Source organism: Saccopteryx leptura, chromosome 1 (genome assembly GCF_036850995.1).
Source record: "Saccopteryx leptura isolate mSacLep1 chromosome 1, mSacLep1_pri_phased_curated, whole genome shotgun sequence".
NCBI lineage: Eukaryota > Metazoa > Chordata > Mammalia > Chiroptera > Emballonuridae > Saccopteryx > Saccopteryx leptura.
In genome coordinates, this window is record NC_089503.1 from 58,737,990 (window position 1) to 58,752,863 (window position 14,874).

Sequence of the window (14,874 nt, forward strand, 5' to 3'; positions counted from 1 at the left end):
TTCCCAGACTTTTTGAAGTTAGGCAGTGCTAATGATCTGTGAACAGAAGCAATATGTCTCATTTTCAGGCAGAAATATTCAAGAGTCCATGTATGACCCTCCAGTGAGTTTGCAAACTAACTCTCTCTCTCTCTCTCTCTCTCTCTCTCTCTCTCTCTCGTTCCCTCTTCCCCAGTCCCATCTTTCCTGCAAAGGTACCCTAGAAGTCTCTAATGTTGAGATGGTGGCATCATAAGACTATAATAGCATACATACCCTAGTCATCATTTCCTGGAGGAAAACAGCTTTCTAGAGTCACCTGGCCCATACTCAAATTCATATGAGCAAGAATTCAACAAATCTTTGTTATATTACCCACTGAAATCTTGTGGGTAATTTGCTACCGCAGCATAGTACTGCCTAACATAAGTGTAACAAGAAATGAACCCAGAATATGTGCATCCATATCTATTCAGGCAGCTATAGCCACTTCTCAGAGAAAATACCCAGTACCCAGACAGGAACTATCTCTTGTGATAAACTGTATTGTCCAAAGATTGCTACAACCCCATCAGGAAGTCAAGTCTAATTTTCCTCTCCATGTATCTAAGCTGGACTGGCCCAACCAATAGAATAAGAATACAGTGGGATGCTGTCAGATTTCCAAAGCTAAGCCAAAAATGGCCATTGATCTTCTGCATGGTTCTCTTGGATGCTCCCTAAAAAGAGGAGGCCCCTTCATTCGTTCAAGATTTCAACAAATATTTGTTATGACAGCGGTTCTCAACCTGTGAGTCGCGATCCCGGCGGGGGTCGAACGACCAAAACACAGGGGTCGCCGGGTCGTGACCCACAGGTTGAGAACTGCTGTGTTATGAATTCCTACTATGTGTCAGGAACTAGACACTGTGTCAGACACTGAGAAAGCAGTAATGAACTACTCAGCCACTGGCCCTGTCCTCATCTCAGATTTATGCTCTAGAAAAGGAAAGAGATGAAGGGCAGGTGGGACAGACTAACACATCCTATGATTACAATGTGTAAGAGATGCTTATAAAAAAGCTAACACTCATCCATCCATCCATCCATCCAATTTCACATCCCCATTAAAATTAATAAAAAATAAAAAAGCTAACAGAGATTTGCTCAAGAATGGCAAGACAAGAAAGAACACTCCAAGGTGGTGACATTTAACCCTTTGAATAGTACAAACGTTCATGTGCGTCCTTGTGCCTCCTGACCATCAGAGTATGATCAATTTATTTTAAAAATGTGTAAGGCAACATTAAAAAAAGGCAAAGTGTTCTTCTTGTTTCCATAAATTGGTTATCAAACAAACATGATTTTAAGTTAATAAAACTGTAAATGGAACTAATTTCATTTTTTGGAAAAAAAAATCACTCCCAGGGGTCAGAGAGCATGAAAATAACTCACTACTCAAAGGGTTAAGCAAGGTGTAACAGAGCAGTAGTTAGCCATGTTGAAGAGAGGTGCAAGAAAACATTTTAGGGAAAGGAACAGCATGGGCAAAAGCACTGAAGCAGAAAAGACCCTGAGATGCTCTCAAAGTAACTGAGAGACAATGAACGTGGCTGACCAAGGTGGGGACAAGCACAAAAACCAGAGCACAGACTTTTTTTTTTTTTGTATTTTTCTGAAGCTGGAAACGGGGAGAGACAGTCAGACAGACTCCCGCATGCGCCCAACCGGGATCCACCCGGCACGCCCACCAGGGCGAGGCTCTGCCCACCAGGGGGCATCGCTCTGCCAAGACCAGAGCCACTCTAGCGCCTGGGGCAGAGGCCAAGGAGCTATCCCCAGCGCCCGGGCCATCTTTGCTCCAATGGAGCCTTGGCTGCGGGAGGGGAAGAGAGAGACAGGGAGGAAGGGGGGGGGGGTGGAGAAGCAAATGGGCGCTTCTCCTATGTGCCCTGGCCGGGAATCAAACCCGGGTCCCCCACACGCCAGGCCGACGCTCTACCGCTGAGCCAATCGGCCAGGGCCAGAGCACAGACTTTTGAAGCAATGGCATTGGTTTAATCATAGATCAGTGACTGCAGCATATCAGCAGATTCACCTCTTAAAATTAAAATTTAAATATTATTTTAAACAAGCTTTATATAACTTCAGATATAAAACAAAAGAACTCAAGTAACAAGTGCTGATATTGAATACTGTATGAGTGAGTAGATGTAGTCACATAGCAAGCAAGCACATTATTCAAAATTGGGAATATTTCCAAGACAAAGAAACATGGTTTGAAGGCCTTCCTGTAATTAACCTAAAATTTCAGGACACAGAAAGACAGAATTGACTTTCTCATTGCCTCATTAATGGTGCATTTCATATATCATACCTGATTTGACCTAGTTTCTTGAAATATTTCACTGAAATATTTCTTGAAACATTTCACTGAAATATTTATCCTTAAATAGGGAGAATGATCAAGTTTGTCACCAAAGGATGTCCTGTCTAAAAAGAAACAGCCCCTTTATAACATCTAGAACATCAAAGGGGTTCCTTATATACCCTTCCCAAAGGTTTTGTTCTCTTATCAAATGTCAAGCTCGTGATAAAAAAAAAAAGATATGGCCCTGGCCGGTTGGCTCAGCGGTAGAGCGTCGGCCTAGCGTGCGGAGGACCCGGGTTCGATTCCCGGCCAGGGCACATAGGAGAAGCGCCCATTTGCTTCTCCACCCCTCCGCCGCACCTTCCTCTCTGTCTCTCTCTTCCCCTCCCGCAGCCAAGGCTCCATTGGAGCAAAAATGGCCCGGGCGCTGGGGATGGCTCTGTGGCCTCTGCCTCAGGCGCTAGAGTGGCTCTGGTCGCAATATGGTGACGCCCAGGATGGGCAGAGCATCGCCCCCTGGTGGGCAGAGCGTCGCCCCATGGTGGGCGTGCCGGGTGGATCCCGGTCGGGTGCATGCGGGAGTCTGTCTGACTGTCTCTCCCCGTTTCCAGCTTCAGAAAAATGCAAAAAAAAAAAAAAAAAAAAGATATGGGTTTTACATACTATTTCACACTACTGTCAAACATCTATCCTTGCACCCAAAGATAACTGAAATAATCAGCTGAAAAAAACATTACTGGCAATGGTTCCCAGAAAACCATTTCACAGATCTGGGACCTATCAGCAAACACTACCTTATAACAGGTTCTTTGGTCTAGAAGAGTGTCTCTTAAATTGGTTGAAACTAAATTTATAAATTTATAATTTGATAACATTGTATTATTGTATAGTAGTTTCAAAAAATATGTGCTATTATTTTAATAATAAGATTGATATTTATCTTATAATTTTAAAGGACTGGTAGCTTTTTCTGCTTGTGCAACCTAGCCTATGAATGTTGACTGCATTCTCAGGGAGGATCACAAAAGGAGGAGCCATTTGGCTCCCTCTCCAGGACAATCTGAACATCAGGCAACCTATATTCTTTTCTCTACTAACTGTTGTTGCAACAATAGTGGAACCCTCTAAAAAGAATTGCTCCTCAGGAACAAGAGACCTGAGACATACCTACCCCTACCCACATTCTGGTCATAAACACTTGACCAGGCTAAGGGTCCCTCCCCTGTTTTCCTACCAACTGAGCCCAGGGGTGGCAGGAGACAAAAATAAAGCTCTGTTCTTGTTTTTGCTCATATTTAGTCATGACATTTTCTCTAGTGAATAACAGAGCTCTTGTTTTCATTTTCAGAACTAGGAAATTAGTACTTAACTGGATAAATCAACCACACAGCAGCCTGACCAGTAAGCAAAGGTAACCATGGGAGCTTGCAGCTAATGCCTATGGACAAGAATGCTTAATGGCAATAACAGTGAAGAAGGAGATAACCTAGTATTTTAAGTAAACCACTAGACCACTGATTCATTCTGAGGCCTTCACTCTGTGTTTGAATCTTGTAGTTGGCATATTAGGGCAAAGAATGATTCTCCAGCACTAGACAATGGCATTCCTCACTGAAAATAAAATTCTCATGCATGATGGATGAGATAAAAATCATTTGCAGAAGAGACCCAAAGGACTAGCCGAAGCACAGACAATTTGGGAACACTAGAATTCAACAAAGCTGTCAAAGAGGGAATTCTCAAAGAAGCTGAAATTGCAGCTGAGAAAGGAAGGAATCCTACTTTGCTCAAGGAGAGAGAGAGAGAGAGAGAGAGAGAGAGGGAGGGAGAGAGAGAGAGAAAGAAGGGGGGAAATATAGGGGGAGTAATAAAGCAATAGCCCCGCATTCAAGTTTAGACTCCCTAAGGCTGTGACTTACCTCTCTTATGACCAGGGAATAGTATTTTCTCAGGGGTCAACAACTGATTTTTAAAATGAAAAAAAATATATGGGTCCATGCAATTCCAATAAAAGATTCATCCTTAGTCCAGCAAAAGAAAAGAAAATGGATGTGGCTGCCAAACTGGCATTTCAGAAAACAGTTTTATGGTAATTTATTACCCCAGCATCAGCCTGGGTCACTAGGACTGTTTGCTATGCCAGGCACTTTGCAGTGTCCCAGATGCAGAGGCTGTAACAGCCAATATAAAAAATACTGAGGGGGCTCTGTTGGGAGCACTGGCTTTCACTCATACGAACATCACCAGCAAACACAACAAGGCAGAGTGGGGCAGAAAGGGCACTGGTGAAAGTTAGAGAGCCAGACTGTTTCTCTAGTTATTCATTCTCAAACTTTTGACCCTTAACTCTCTGGACCTTATTTCCATGAATGGTAATAACCCTTTACTTCACATGTATATAAGAAGTCCTATAAGGCTTACAACAAAAAAGCAGCAGTTCCCCACCTGACTCCTGATTGCTGCTTCCCTGAAGGCAATCACTTTCTCTTAGTATGTATCTCTTTATTTCAAAAAAGAAAAATGGCTTATACTGGTTTTTTGTCAACTTTAGCCACTATTTATTATCTTTCTGTTATGAGAATTTTTTTTTTGAGAGAGAGAAATGAGAAGCATCAACTCGTAGTTGTGTCATTTTAGTTGTTCACTGATTGCTTCATATGTTATTTGACCAGGGGGCTCAAGCTAAGCCAGTGATCTTGGGCTTCAAGCCAGTGACCTTGGGCTTCAAGCCAGCGACTTTAGGGCTCAAACCAGCAACCATGAGGTCGTGTCTATGATCCCACACTCAAGCCGGTGACCCTGCTCTCAAGTTGGTGAGCCCTTGCTCAAGCCGGATAAGCCTGCAAGCCAGAGAGACCTTGGGGTTTGGAACTTGGGTCCTTAGCATCCCAGGTCAATGCTCTATCCACTGCACCACCATCTGGTCAGGCTCAGGCTCAGGCTCAAAATTAATTAACTTATTTTCTTCTTGAGAAGAGCGAAGGTAGAGAGACAGATTCCCGCATGCACCCCGACCAGGATCCCCCCTCAAGCCCCTACCAGGTGATGCTCTGCCTGTCTGGGGCTGTTGCTTCATTGCTTGGCAAACGAGCTATTTTAGCTCCTGAGGGAGGCCATGGAGCCATCCTCAGAGCCTGGGGCCAACTTGCTCCAACTGAGCCATGACTGGGAATGGGAAGAGACAGAGAGAGAGAGAGAGAGAGAGAAGGGGAGGGGCAGAAGTGAAGAAGCAAATGGCCGCTTCTCCTGTGTGTCCTGACCAAGAATCAGACTCGGGACATCCACATGCTGGGCCGATGCTTTATTGCTGAGCCAACTGGCCATAGCTCAATGAGTATTTATTAATAAGTCCTGACCCACCACCCCACAATAACTATCCTACCCTCAGCAGTCTTTTCCTCCAGATCTCCTAAAATGAGTCACTCATTTAACACTCAGCATACATAAATACTATGTGTCAGGCACTCCAACCAGCACTTCCATTTATATTACCCAGTTTGGTGGTTTTTTTACAAATCAAACCTGTTACTGAGGAATTAATGCCTCTATATTACAGATAAATTGAGGTTCAGAGAAATTCCCAAAGTTACTCAAAATCATGGATCACTATTACTGTCATTCTTATTAATCATTCTCATTTTAATGATGAGGAAACTGAGGCTCAGACACAATAATAGCTATTAAGTTATTAAGTAGCAGAATGAAGTTTTGTCCAGGTGGTTCATCTCTTAAAGTCCATACTAATCCCACTACATTGACTTTCCTGTTCAATGCTAAACCACAAATGAAAGGAAGATTTTAGCTCTAATTAGAGTATGCAGTTAAAAATAAATGACTCTTCAGTTCCTTACAGAGAATAATGTCTACTTTTCAAAAGTAGTACAGCAGTAGTATTTATTGCCAAGGAAATCAAAGGAGAAGGTAACTATCTTAAGAGTCAATGACAGTACCATGGAAACTAAGAAAAGGTGACACTGACCCAAGGGCTTCTCACTGTAATGATAAAATCACACTCCCATGTCAGATAATCTCAGTGACCACCCAAGACGATAATCACAAAATAACCAATAATTTGACTAGCAAATCCAATTTACTGGCCTCTTCCAATGTTTGTAATGCAAAGCTTTTCTTTTTTTTTTTTTTTAATTTTTTTTTTTTTTTTTTTTGCGTTTTTCTGAAGCTGGAAACAGGGAGAGACAGTCAGACAGACTCCCGCATGCGCCCAACCGGGATCCACCTGGCACGCCCACCATGGGGCGACGCTCTGCCCACCAGGGGGCGATGCTCTGCCCATCCTGGGCGTCGCCATGTTGCGACCAGAGCCACTCTAGCGCCTGGGGCAGAGGCCACAGAGCCATCCCCAGCGCCCGGGACATCTTTGCTCCAATGGAGCCTTGGCTGCGGGAGGGGAAGAGAGAGACAGAGAGGAAGGTGCGGCGGAGGGGTGGAGAAGCAAATGGGCGCTTCTCCTATGTGCCCTGGCCGGGAATCGAACCCGGGTCCTCCGCACGCTAGGCCGACGCTCTACCGCTGAGCCAACCGGCCAGGGTGCAAAGCTTTTCTTTTAACAGTATCTGTTCCAGGCATATGCAATACTCCAATTCTTCAAGCAATAAGACTGGCATCAGGGTCCCCATCTCTGCTCGACTAGAGAGAATAACTCACTCTCAACCCTAACAAATGTACTTAAAATATTTGGGTGTGCTAGCCCAGAAGCAAAAATGCACAAGCCTCATAAATTTGCTTCCTAGTAATAATTAAGTGGTCTACCTAAGGCCCTAGCAGGTTGGCTCAGTGGCAGAGTGTCAGCCCGGCATGTGGATGTCCTGGGTTTGATTCCCAGTCAGGGCACACAGCAGAAACAATCATCTGCTTCTCCACCCCTCATCCTCCACCTTCTCTCTCTTCCCCTCCTGCAGCCATGGCTCGAATGGTTCGAGCGCATAGGACTTGGGCACTAAATGGCTCTGTGGAACCTCCACCTCAGGTGCTAAAAATAGCTCGGTTGAAAGCATGGACCAAGATGGGCAGAGCATCAGCCATAGACAGGGGTTGCCAGTGAGTCAGGGCACATGCCCTCCTCTCACTTGGAAAAGAAGAAAAAAAAATTTAGAACAGCCAAACCTGGGCTAGCTTTGCCACTCACTAGCTATTAAAGGATTTTGGTCAAATCCTTCCATCTTTCTTAGCCTCAGTTTCTCCATCTATAAAATGGGGATAATACAATGGACTATTGGGCAGACACAGGAGATACTATTACAAGAAAATTAATATACCCAGGAATATAATTATGTGCAAAGTACCTACCTTAGATTTCATATTAACACACTTTGGGCAAGGTAACAAGCACTAAGACAAAAAGAAAAGGAATTACTGGCCATGCTTTATTCCATAAACTGAAGGATTTCTGAGCTGAACAGATTATATAACTTCAAAATAAACTTATAATAAAGGCTTAAAAAATACAAGTAACCAAACAATAAACCTCCACTCTAGAAATAATAAAAATATCAGTAATGGCAAATCCTTCTAGAATGGGAAGCTATACAGAAACAAACTATTAATAAACACTTGTCAGTATTAACTTAGGAGGGAACTGCATTGGCTTACAAAGGGCAACAGGAGTTTGAAGAAGAGAAGTATCAGGAATCAACCTGGAAAGCTTTTCAGAGGAGAGTGTAATTATACTAAGTTCTGGAGAAAAACCTGCAGGACTGGAGAGAAGATGTGGCCTGTTTCACAGAACACTCACATGTAAGGAAGAACACACCTGTGGTGCACAGATGCTGCCATGGCATCACAGGAAGAGGCCTGGTTTACCTGAGTCTCCAACTCTAGCTGAATCAAACTTCCCACTGTGCCCCTCAAACAACAAGTTCTTTCATAGTTCTGAGATTTTATAAAAATTATTTGTTTTTAAAGAGAGAGAAAAGGAGGGAGAGAGACAGACAAGACAGACAGGAACATCAATCTGTTTCTGTATGTGCCATGAATGGGGATCAAACCTACAACTTCTGTGTACCAGGTTGATGTTCCAACAAACTGAGCTATCCAGCCAAGGCCATACTTCTGAGAATTTGTCACATACTGTTCACTGTGTCTACAACACTCTTCATTCCCTCCCTTCTATCTAAAGAGCTGATCCATCCTGCCAGGCACAAATCAATCATCATCTTCACTGTAAAGTCTTCTCCAATCACTCTTCCATCCTTGATCTGGGAAGAATTAATCATTCCCTTCAGTGCTCTTTGTAAATCTCTCAATCACAGTACCTTCTTATACTATAATGTAATTATTTGCATTTGTCGTCCTTCCAAACTAGACCATGAGATTCCCAAACAAGACATTCCCTGGTGTCTATTATTGTTCCTAGTATACAGCAGGAGCTCAATAAAGGTATACAAAATTATTCTATTGAATTGTATAGACAAACTCAGTCTTTAAACCTAAGAATGAATGGATCTTAAAACTAACATTTCCTGAGTCATGATGAATCCCTCCTAGGGTCCAGACTAGAAATTAAGTATTTCTACTTGAGAGTTTAAGTATTTCCTTGTGCCAAAACTGGCAATGCAACTGTGTAACTTTAGTGCTTCCATTAAAGGAACTAAAGTTTGTTGCAAGTCCAAACACAACAGTTCTTTATCTTCCTCCTTTACATAAACTGGAAAATAGCCGAGAATTCCAATCAGCTTAAACCTTCCCAGGGAAGAGGACTTGACTGTTTACTAACAGTTCAAATTATTGCTGTCTAATATCCACATGGCTGGCACATCTTCTCTTCTGGCAGCTCAATCACATTTAGGGAGGAAGTATCACGCACTGCAATCAGAAAGCAGGATTTGGAGTCAAAAGAAGGCAAAAAGTCCCAGTTTTGCCACTCTTTATTTTACCAGGTAACCTTGAACAAATCAGTTAATCCCTCTGAGCTTCAATTTCCCCTGATGGGAAATAAGAAAAATATCACCTGTCCCACTGTACTACTACCATAAAAATCAAATGAGGACTATTCCTTATTGCACAGAACTCTCATCTTATGAATCTGACCCTCTCTATAGACTGCCACATACAAAGAGATAACAGAGAAGAGAAAGAGCGCTAAGGTATGAGTCAGACAACCAGAGATTAGGCCCAGCTCTACCACTCAATTATGTGATTTAAGGCCCTGGGAGGGTATGTCAGTTGGTTAGAGCATCCTCTCAATATGCCAAAGTTATAGGTTTGATCCCAGTTCAGGGCATGAACAAGAATCAACCAATGAATGCATAAATAAGTAGAACAACAAATCAATGTCTGTCTGTCTCTGTCTCTCCTTTTCTCTCTCTCTCCCTCTCCCCCCCTTTCTTCCTCTCTTTCTGCAATCAATTCTTTTGTTTTGTTTTTTGTTGTTTGTTTGTTTTAGGTGGGAGGAAGGGAGATAATGAGGCAGACTCTGCATGAGCCCAGACCATCCATTGGGCAACCCCATCTGGGGCCAATGCTCAAATCAACCAAGCTATCCTCAGCATCTGTGGCCACATTCAAACCAATCGAGCCACTGGCTGCAGGAGAGAAAGAGGGAGAGAAGGGGGAGAGGTGTGAGGAAGATGCAGATGGTTGCTTCTCCTGTGTGCCCTGACTGGGAATTGAACTCAGGAATCAAACCTAGGACGTCCATATGCTGGGCCAACACTCTATGCACTGAGCTACCTCCCAGGGGCTACAATCAATTTTTAAAAAGTCATTTAATCATTCTGAACCTCAAACAGGCCTATATATAAAATGCAAATAATCTTACCTGACCTACTACCTTGTAGAATTACTATAAAGCTTAAAATAAAAAGGAGACAATATTGATAAAAGCAATTTACTTAACAACCATAAAGTTTTATTATAATACCTCACTTGTACAGAATTCAGCTATCCGATAACCCTGTCTTTCTAGAACACATAGAGAACGAGAAGTAAGCAAAAAAGGCCTCTTCAAAGCCAAAATAACAGTACTTAATTTTTTCTACTTTACTACTAGTGGAATCCCAAGGCCTCAATCATCCCATAAAAACGCATCAGTAATTTTGGAGCACCCACATATAGTAGGTGAGAAGTGACAAAGTAAGAAAGGTGAACAAGACTGTTGTGTTTCACAAGCAGCAAAGAGAAAATGCAAAATAATAATTCCAGAGCAACCACAAGAATGTAAAAAGCAAACTACTTATCAAAAAGGTGGCCCTTAGCTTTTGTTTTTTGTTTTTTTTTTTAATTGATTTTAATTTGTTGTGTTTACATAGTAACAAATGTGCCCCCAAATATATTTCCCTCCCTCCCCCTTGTTCTCCTTGATACCCCCTTTCCCCCTCCCCCCACCGCCTTCCCCCCTTCCCTCCATGATTTACTATCCTGCCCTCTATCTCTCTGTTTTGTTTTTAAAGTATAGCATCGGCCCTGGCCGGTTGGCTCAGCGGTAGAGCATCGGCCTAGCGTGCGGAGGACCCGGGTTCGATTCCCGGCCAGGGCACACAGGAGAAGCGCCCATTTGCTTCTCCACCCCTCCGCCGCGCTTTCCTCTCTGTCTCTCTCTTCCCCTCCCGCAGCCAAGGCTCCATTGGAGCAAAGATGGCCCGGGCGCTGGGGATGGCTCTGTGGCCTCTGCCTCAGGCGCTAGAGTGGCTCTGGTCGCAACATGGCGACGCCCAGGATGGGCAGAGCATCGCCCCATGGTGGGCGTGCCGGGTGGATCCCGGTCGGGCGCATGCGGGAGTCTGTCTGACTGTCTCTCCCCGTTTCCAGCTTCAGAAAAATGAAAAAAATAAAATAAAAATAAAAAATAAAAAAAATAAAGTATAGCATCAAAGTACCATAGTTAGTATAAAATATAATAGCTCCTGTGGGCATGCATCAGCATAACACAAAAAGGCAGAATTGCTCCCTCTTCCCAAAAACAGTTGTAGTTGACCTGTGAAAATGGATTGCCATTCACTTGACCTAGAAAAACCCACAAAATCACGCAAATCAAGAGGTTCAAACCTTCGAGTTCACTTTAAAAACACACAACAAACTGCCCAGGCCATCAAGAGTATGCATACTCCAAAAGCCACCAGGTATCAGAAGGATGTCACTTCAGAGAAGCAATGTGTGCAATTCCGTCGTTACAATGGCAAAGTTGGTAAGTATGCCCAGGCCAAACAGTGGGGCTGGACACAGGGTCATGGGCCCAAAAGGAATGCTGAATTTTTGCTGTATATACTTAAAAATGCAGAGTAATACTGAACTTAGGGTTTAGAAGTAGATTCCCAGGTCATTGAGCACATCCAGGTGAACAAAGCTCCCAAGATGGGAAGGAGAACTTACAGAGCTCATGGGCAGGTTAACCCTTACATGTGCTCTCCCTGCCACACTGCGATGATCCTTACTGAAAAAGAGCAGACTGTTCCTAAACCAGAAGAGGAGGGTGCACAGAAGAAAAAGATATCCCAGAAGAAACTGAAGAAGCAAAAACTTATGGGAGTAAATTTAGCATAAAATAAATACAGTCATCCTTCACCATATCGTGGTTCACTTTTCGCAGTCTCACTGTATCACAGATTTTTAAATTGTATGTATCTAATTTTGTATTGTGAATTTTTCGCTATTTTGCAGTATATAGGTATTTATATATATATTATTTTAATTATTTTTGTGGTAAAATAATTGTAGGAAAGGTTTATAAGAGTTTGGGGAGGGTTTATAAAGCTTTAAATATATATATAAATAATAAAATAAATAGAAGGTTGCTACTTTGTGGATTTTTGCCTACCGTGGGGGGTTCTGTAACCAAGCCCCCCGCGATAGACAAGGGACCACTGTAGTAATAAAACTAAAAGCCAAGGATAACTGCAGTGTTGCCTAGATGGAATAAGTGTGTGGATTCTATCCATGCAACTAGGTGAATCAAAGGATTCGGTTATACATCCTTCCACTACCTAAAAAAAAACAATTAAAAAAAGTAAAAGGAGGCCCTGGCCGGTTGGCTCAGCGGTAGAGCGTCGGGCCTGGCATGCGGGGACCCGGGTTCGATTCCCGGCCAGGGCACATAGGAGAAGTGTCCATTTGCTTCTCCCTCCCCCACCCCCTCCTTCCTCTCTGTCTCTCTCTTCCCCTCCTGCAGCCAAGGCTCCACTGGAGCAAAGATGGCCCGGGCACTGGGGATGGCTCCTTGGCTTCTGCCCCAGGCGCTAGAGTGGCTCTGGTCGTGGCAGAGTGACGCCCCGGAGGGGCAGAGCATCGCCCCCTGGTGGGCAGAGCGTCGCCCCCTGGTGGGCGTGCCGGGTGGATCCCGGTCGGGCGCATGCGGGAGTCTGTCTGACTGTCTCTCCCCGTTTCCAGCTTCAGAAAAATACAAAAAAAAAAAAAAGTAAAAGGAGAAAAAAAAAGGCAGAATTACTTATGTTCAAAATAATGAACTTGAATCCCAAGAAAGATTATATAATATTTTGTCTATTCTGAAAAGGATATATAATGTATTTTAGACCCTACTTTTGAATTTTTTATAAAGCATTAAAACAAAGAGAAATGGAGATCAATAGCCACAAAATATATTGAAAGCTAGAAAGCAAATGAATGAGCAGTAACTGACTTATCAGATCCAAGAAAGATGAATACCAAGCCAGTAGTGAAAAAAAATGTAAAAAGTAACAATTTAACCTGTAAAATGGTCACAAAATTCAGAAACAGGTAGCTCCGGGTTTGGGTTTTCTTTTCCCTCTGGAAAGAGTAAGAGGATCTCTAGACAAAGGAAATAGTAGGAACAGTTAAAGGCAGAGTTATTAATATACTGAAAATAAGAGTCTAAACCAGGGGTCTCAAACTCGCGGCCCGCCGAATAATTTTGTGCGGCCCGCAGACTAACCCACGAAGTTCAAAATATTTTGGATAAAATTAAGTAAGCCTAGGGGCCTACTTGTATTTTTCATTTCTCTAGCATCCTAGCTAGATATTAGCTTAGTTAACAGCAGTTGTGACGCGAACTACAGTTTCTGGTCGTTTTGTGACACTGAGTAAACTGCATGTACGATTGTGCTTGTACTGATTTTTTTTTTTGTTTTCAACTGCAGTGAGAAAAGTGTTGCGTAACAGTTGCCTTTTGTAGACCTAGTGCGGCCCGCCGAACGGCTGTGATCTTGCTCTGCGGCCCACATGCTGAGTTGAGTTTGAGACCCCTGGTCTAAACGAACTGAATATTGAGGACCTTACAGCAGTCATCCTTTCCCATTCAGCTTCTAGACCAGTGGCAGTCAGTCCTATAACTTCTAGGAAGGTGACTAGAGGACCCTTCCAGAGAATCTGACCCACCCTAGTGGAAAGATAAAAATACTGACATTGTAGGTGCCCCACAAATAGCCCAGGCATATCATCAGTGAGGTCCACAATCAGTAAGCCCCACTCAAGTATTTAAATTTTCCAATCAGCTTTTTAGTATCCCATTTAAAATATGAACAGACATCAAAGACTATCAGACATCTAGGGAAAGCTCCAACATGAAAAGCAGAATTCAGGTCCTATTTATACTTGAAGAAATTTGAGGATCCAAATGAAAAGTTATTTTTTTAAAAAGTGTAATGGTTATGCTTGTCTTGACCAAAGTTTGTCAATGATTAAAAAATCAGATTAGATGAACCAATGCCATCATCTGATAACTAGCTCTTCCCAAATCTCTAATTGTTCATTTTACTGATGGGTATTTACTTAATAAGGGATAAGAAATATAGTAAAATGTAATTTGCTAAGTCTGGCAAGGTGCTGTACTGTTTCTGCATTTATTTTTCTAACTTTAAAGATACCTGTTTTGGGGTGCAGCCAAGCTGCTGTCAACAACAAAAAGTACACAGGAGCTCGGCAGCACCTGGACTGGCTCACAAATGCCAGCCAGCCCCACATACCCTTAGGTGATGTCTTACAAACTGAACTTGACCGTGTACATGCCCACAGCCTCCCTCAACACTGCTGGGAGCACCCACCTGCCCTCCACCTATGGCAACATCCTCACAGTACTGCCAGCTGCTTGCTGAGTGGCTACAAGCCACCGTCTCTACGCTACACCAAAGAAACATGGAACAGCCAGGTGCCCCAAAGCAAGTACGCGAAGCATTGGGGACAGAGATCAGACCCACCTACGTGAGAAGGGAGAGTGTGAGGGAAAGGCTAAAACAAGGCATTGTCCATGCTAAAGGACTGGTTTGGGAGTGCTTGGCTGAAACAGAACAGAATGCCAGATCCTAGCTGTCTTGTTAGTATGGAAGGCTCTTCCATTTTCTTCCAAGAAGTTACAGTTCATCTGAAACTTGGTTTTTGTTGTGTGCTTTTTTAAGTGAGAGAGAGAGAAGGGAGGAAGAGAAAGAGAAATAGACCAATCCATAGTTGTGGCACTCTAGACTATTCATTAATTGCTTTCTCATACATGCCTTGACAAGGGGGCTCCAGCCAAGCAATTCATCACTTGCTCAAGCAAGCAGTCTCAAGCTCAAACCAGCGACCTTGGGCTCAAGCCAGTGACCATGGGGTCATGCCTATGATCTCACAAGCCAGTGATC

At 43.2% G+C, this 14,874-nt stretch overlaps 2 protein-coding genes and 1 pseudogene across 5 annotated transcripts in view; 2 read left to right on the forward strand and 1 right to left on the reverse strand.

Moving 5' to 3' along the window:
• Positions 1-14,874, reverse strand: part of FAM168A (family with sequence similarity 168 member A) — a 208,123-nt gene that overhangs the window by 123,533 nt on the left and 69,716 nt on the right. The window contains exon 1 of one of the 4 annotated variants that reach the window (XM_066368415.1): positions 12,989-13,020. The exons of the other annotated variants lie outside the window; for them this stretch is intronic. The gene's annotated coding sequence lies outside the window, so the exon portion shown is untranslated. Of the gene's footprint in view, positions 1-12,988; positions 13,021-14,874 lie in introns of those variants that run through there. 4 annotated transcript variants of the gene reach the window in all.
• MRPL48 (mitochondrial ribosomal protein L48) overlaps positions 1-14,874 on the forward strand; it is a 358,297-nt gene that overhangs the window by 34,016 nt on the left and 309,407 nt on the right. The gene's annotated exons all lie outside the window — the stretch shown is intronic.
• LOC136388880 (cyclin-dependent kinase 2-associated protein 1 pseudogene) lies at positions 14,233-14,563 on the forward strand (annotated as a pseudogene).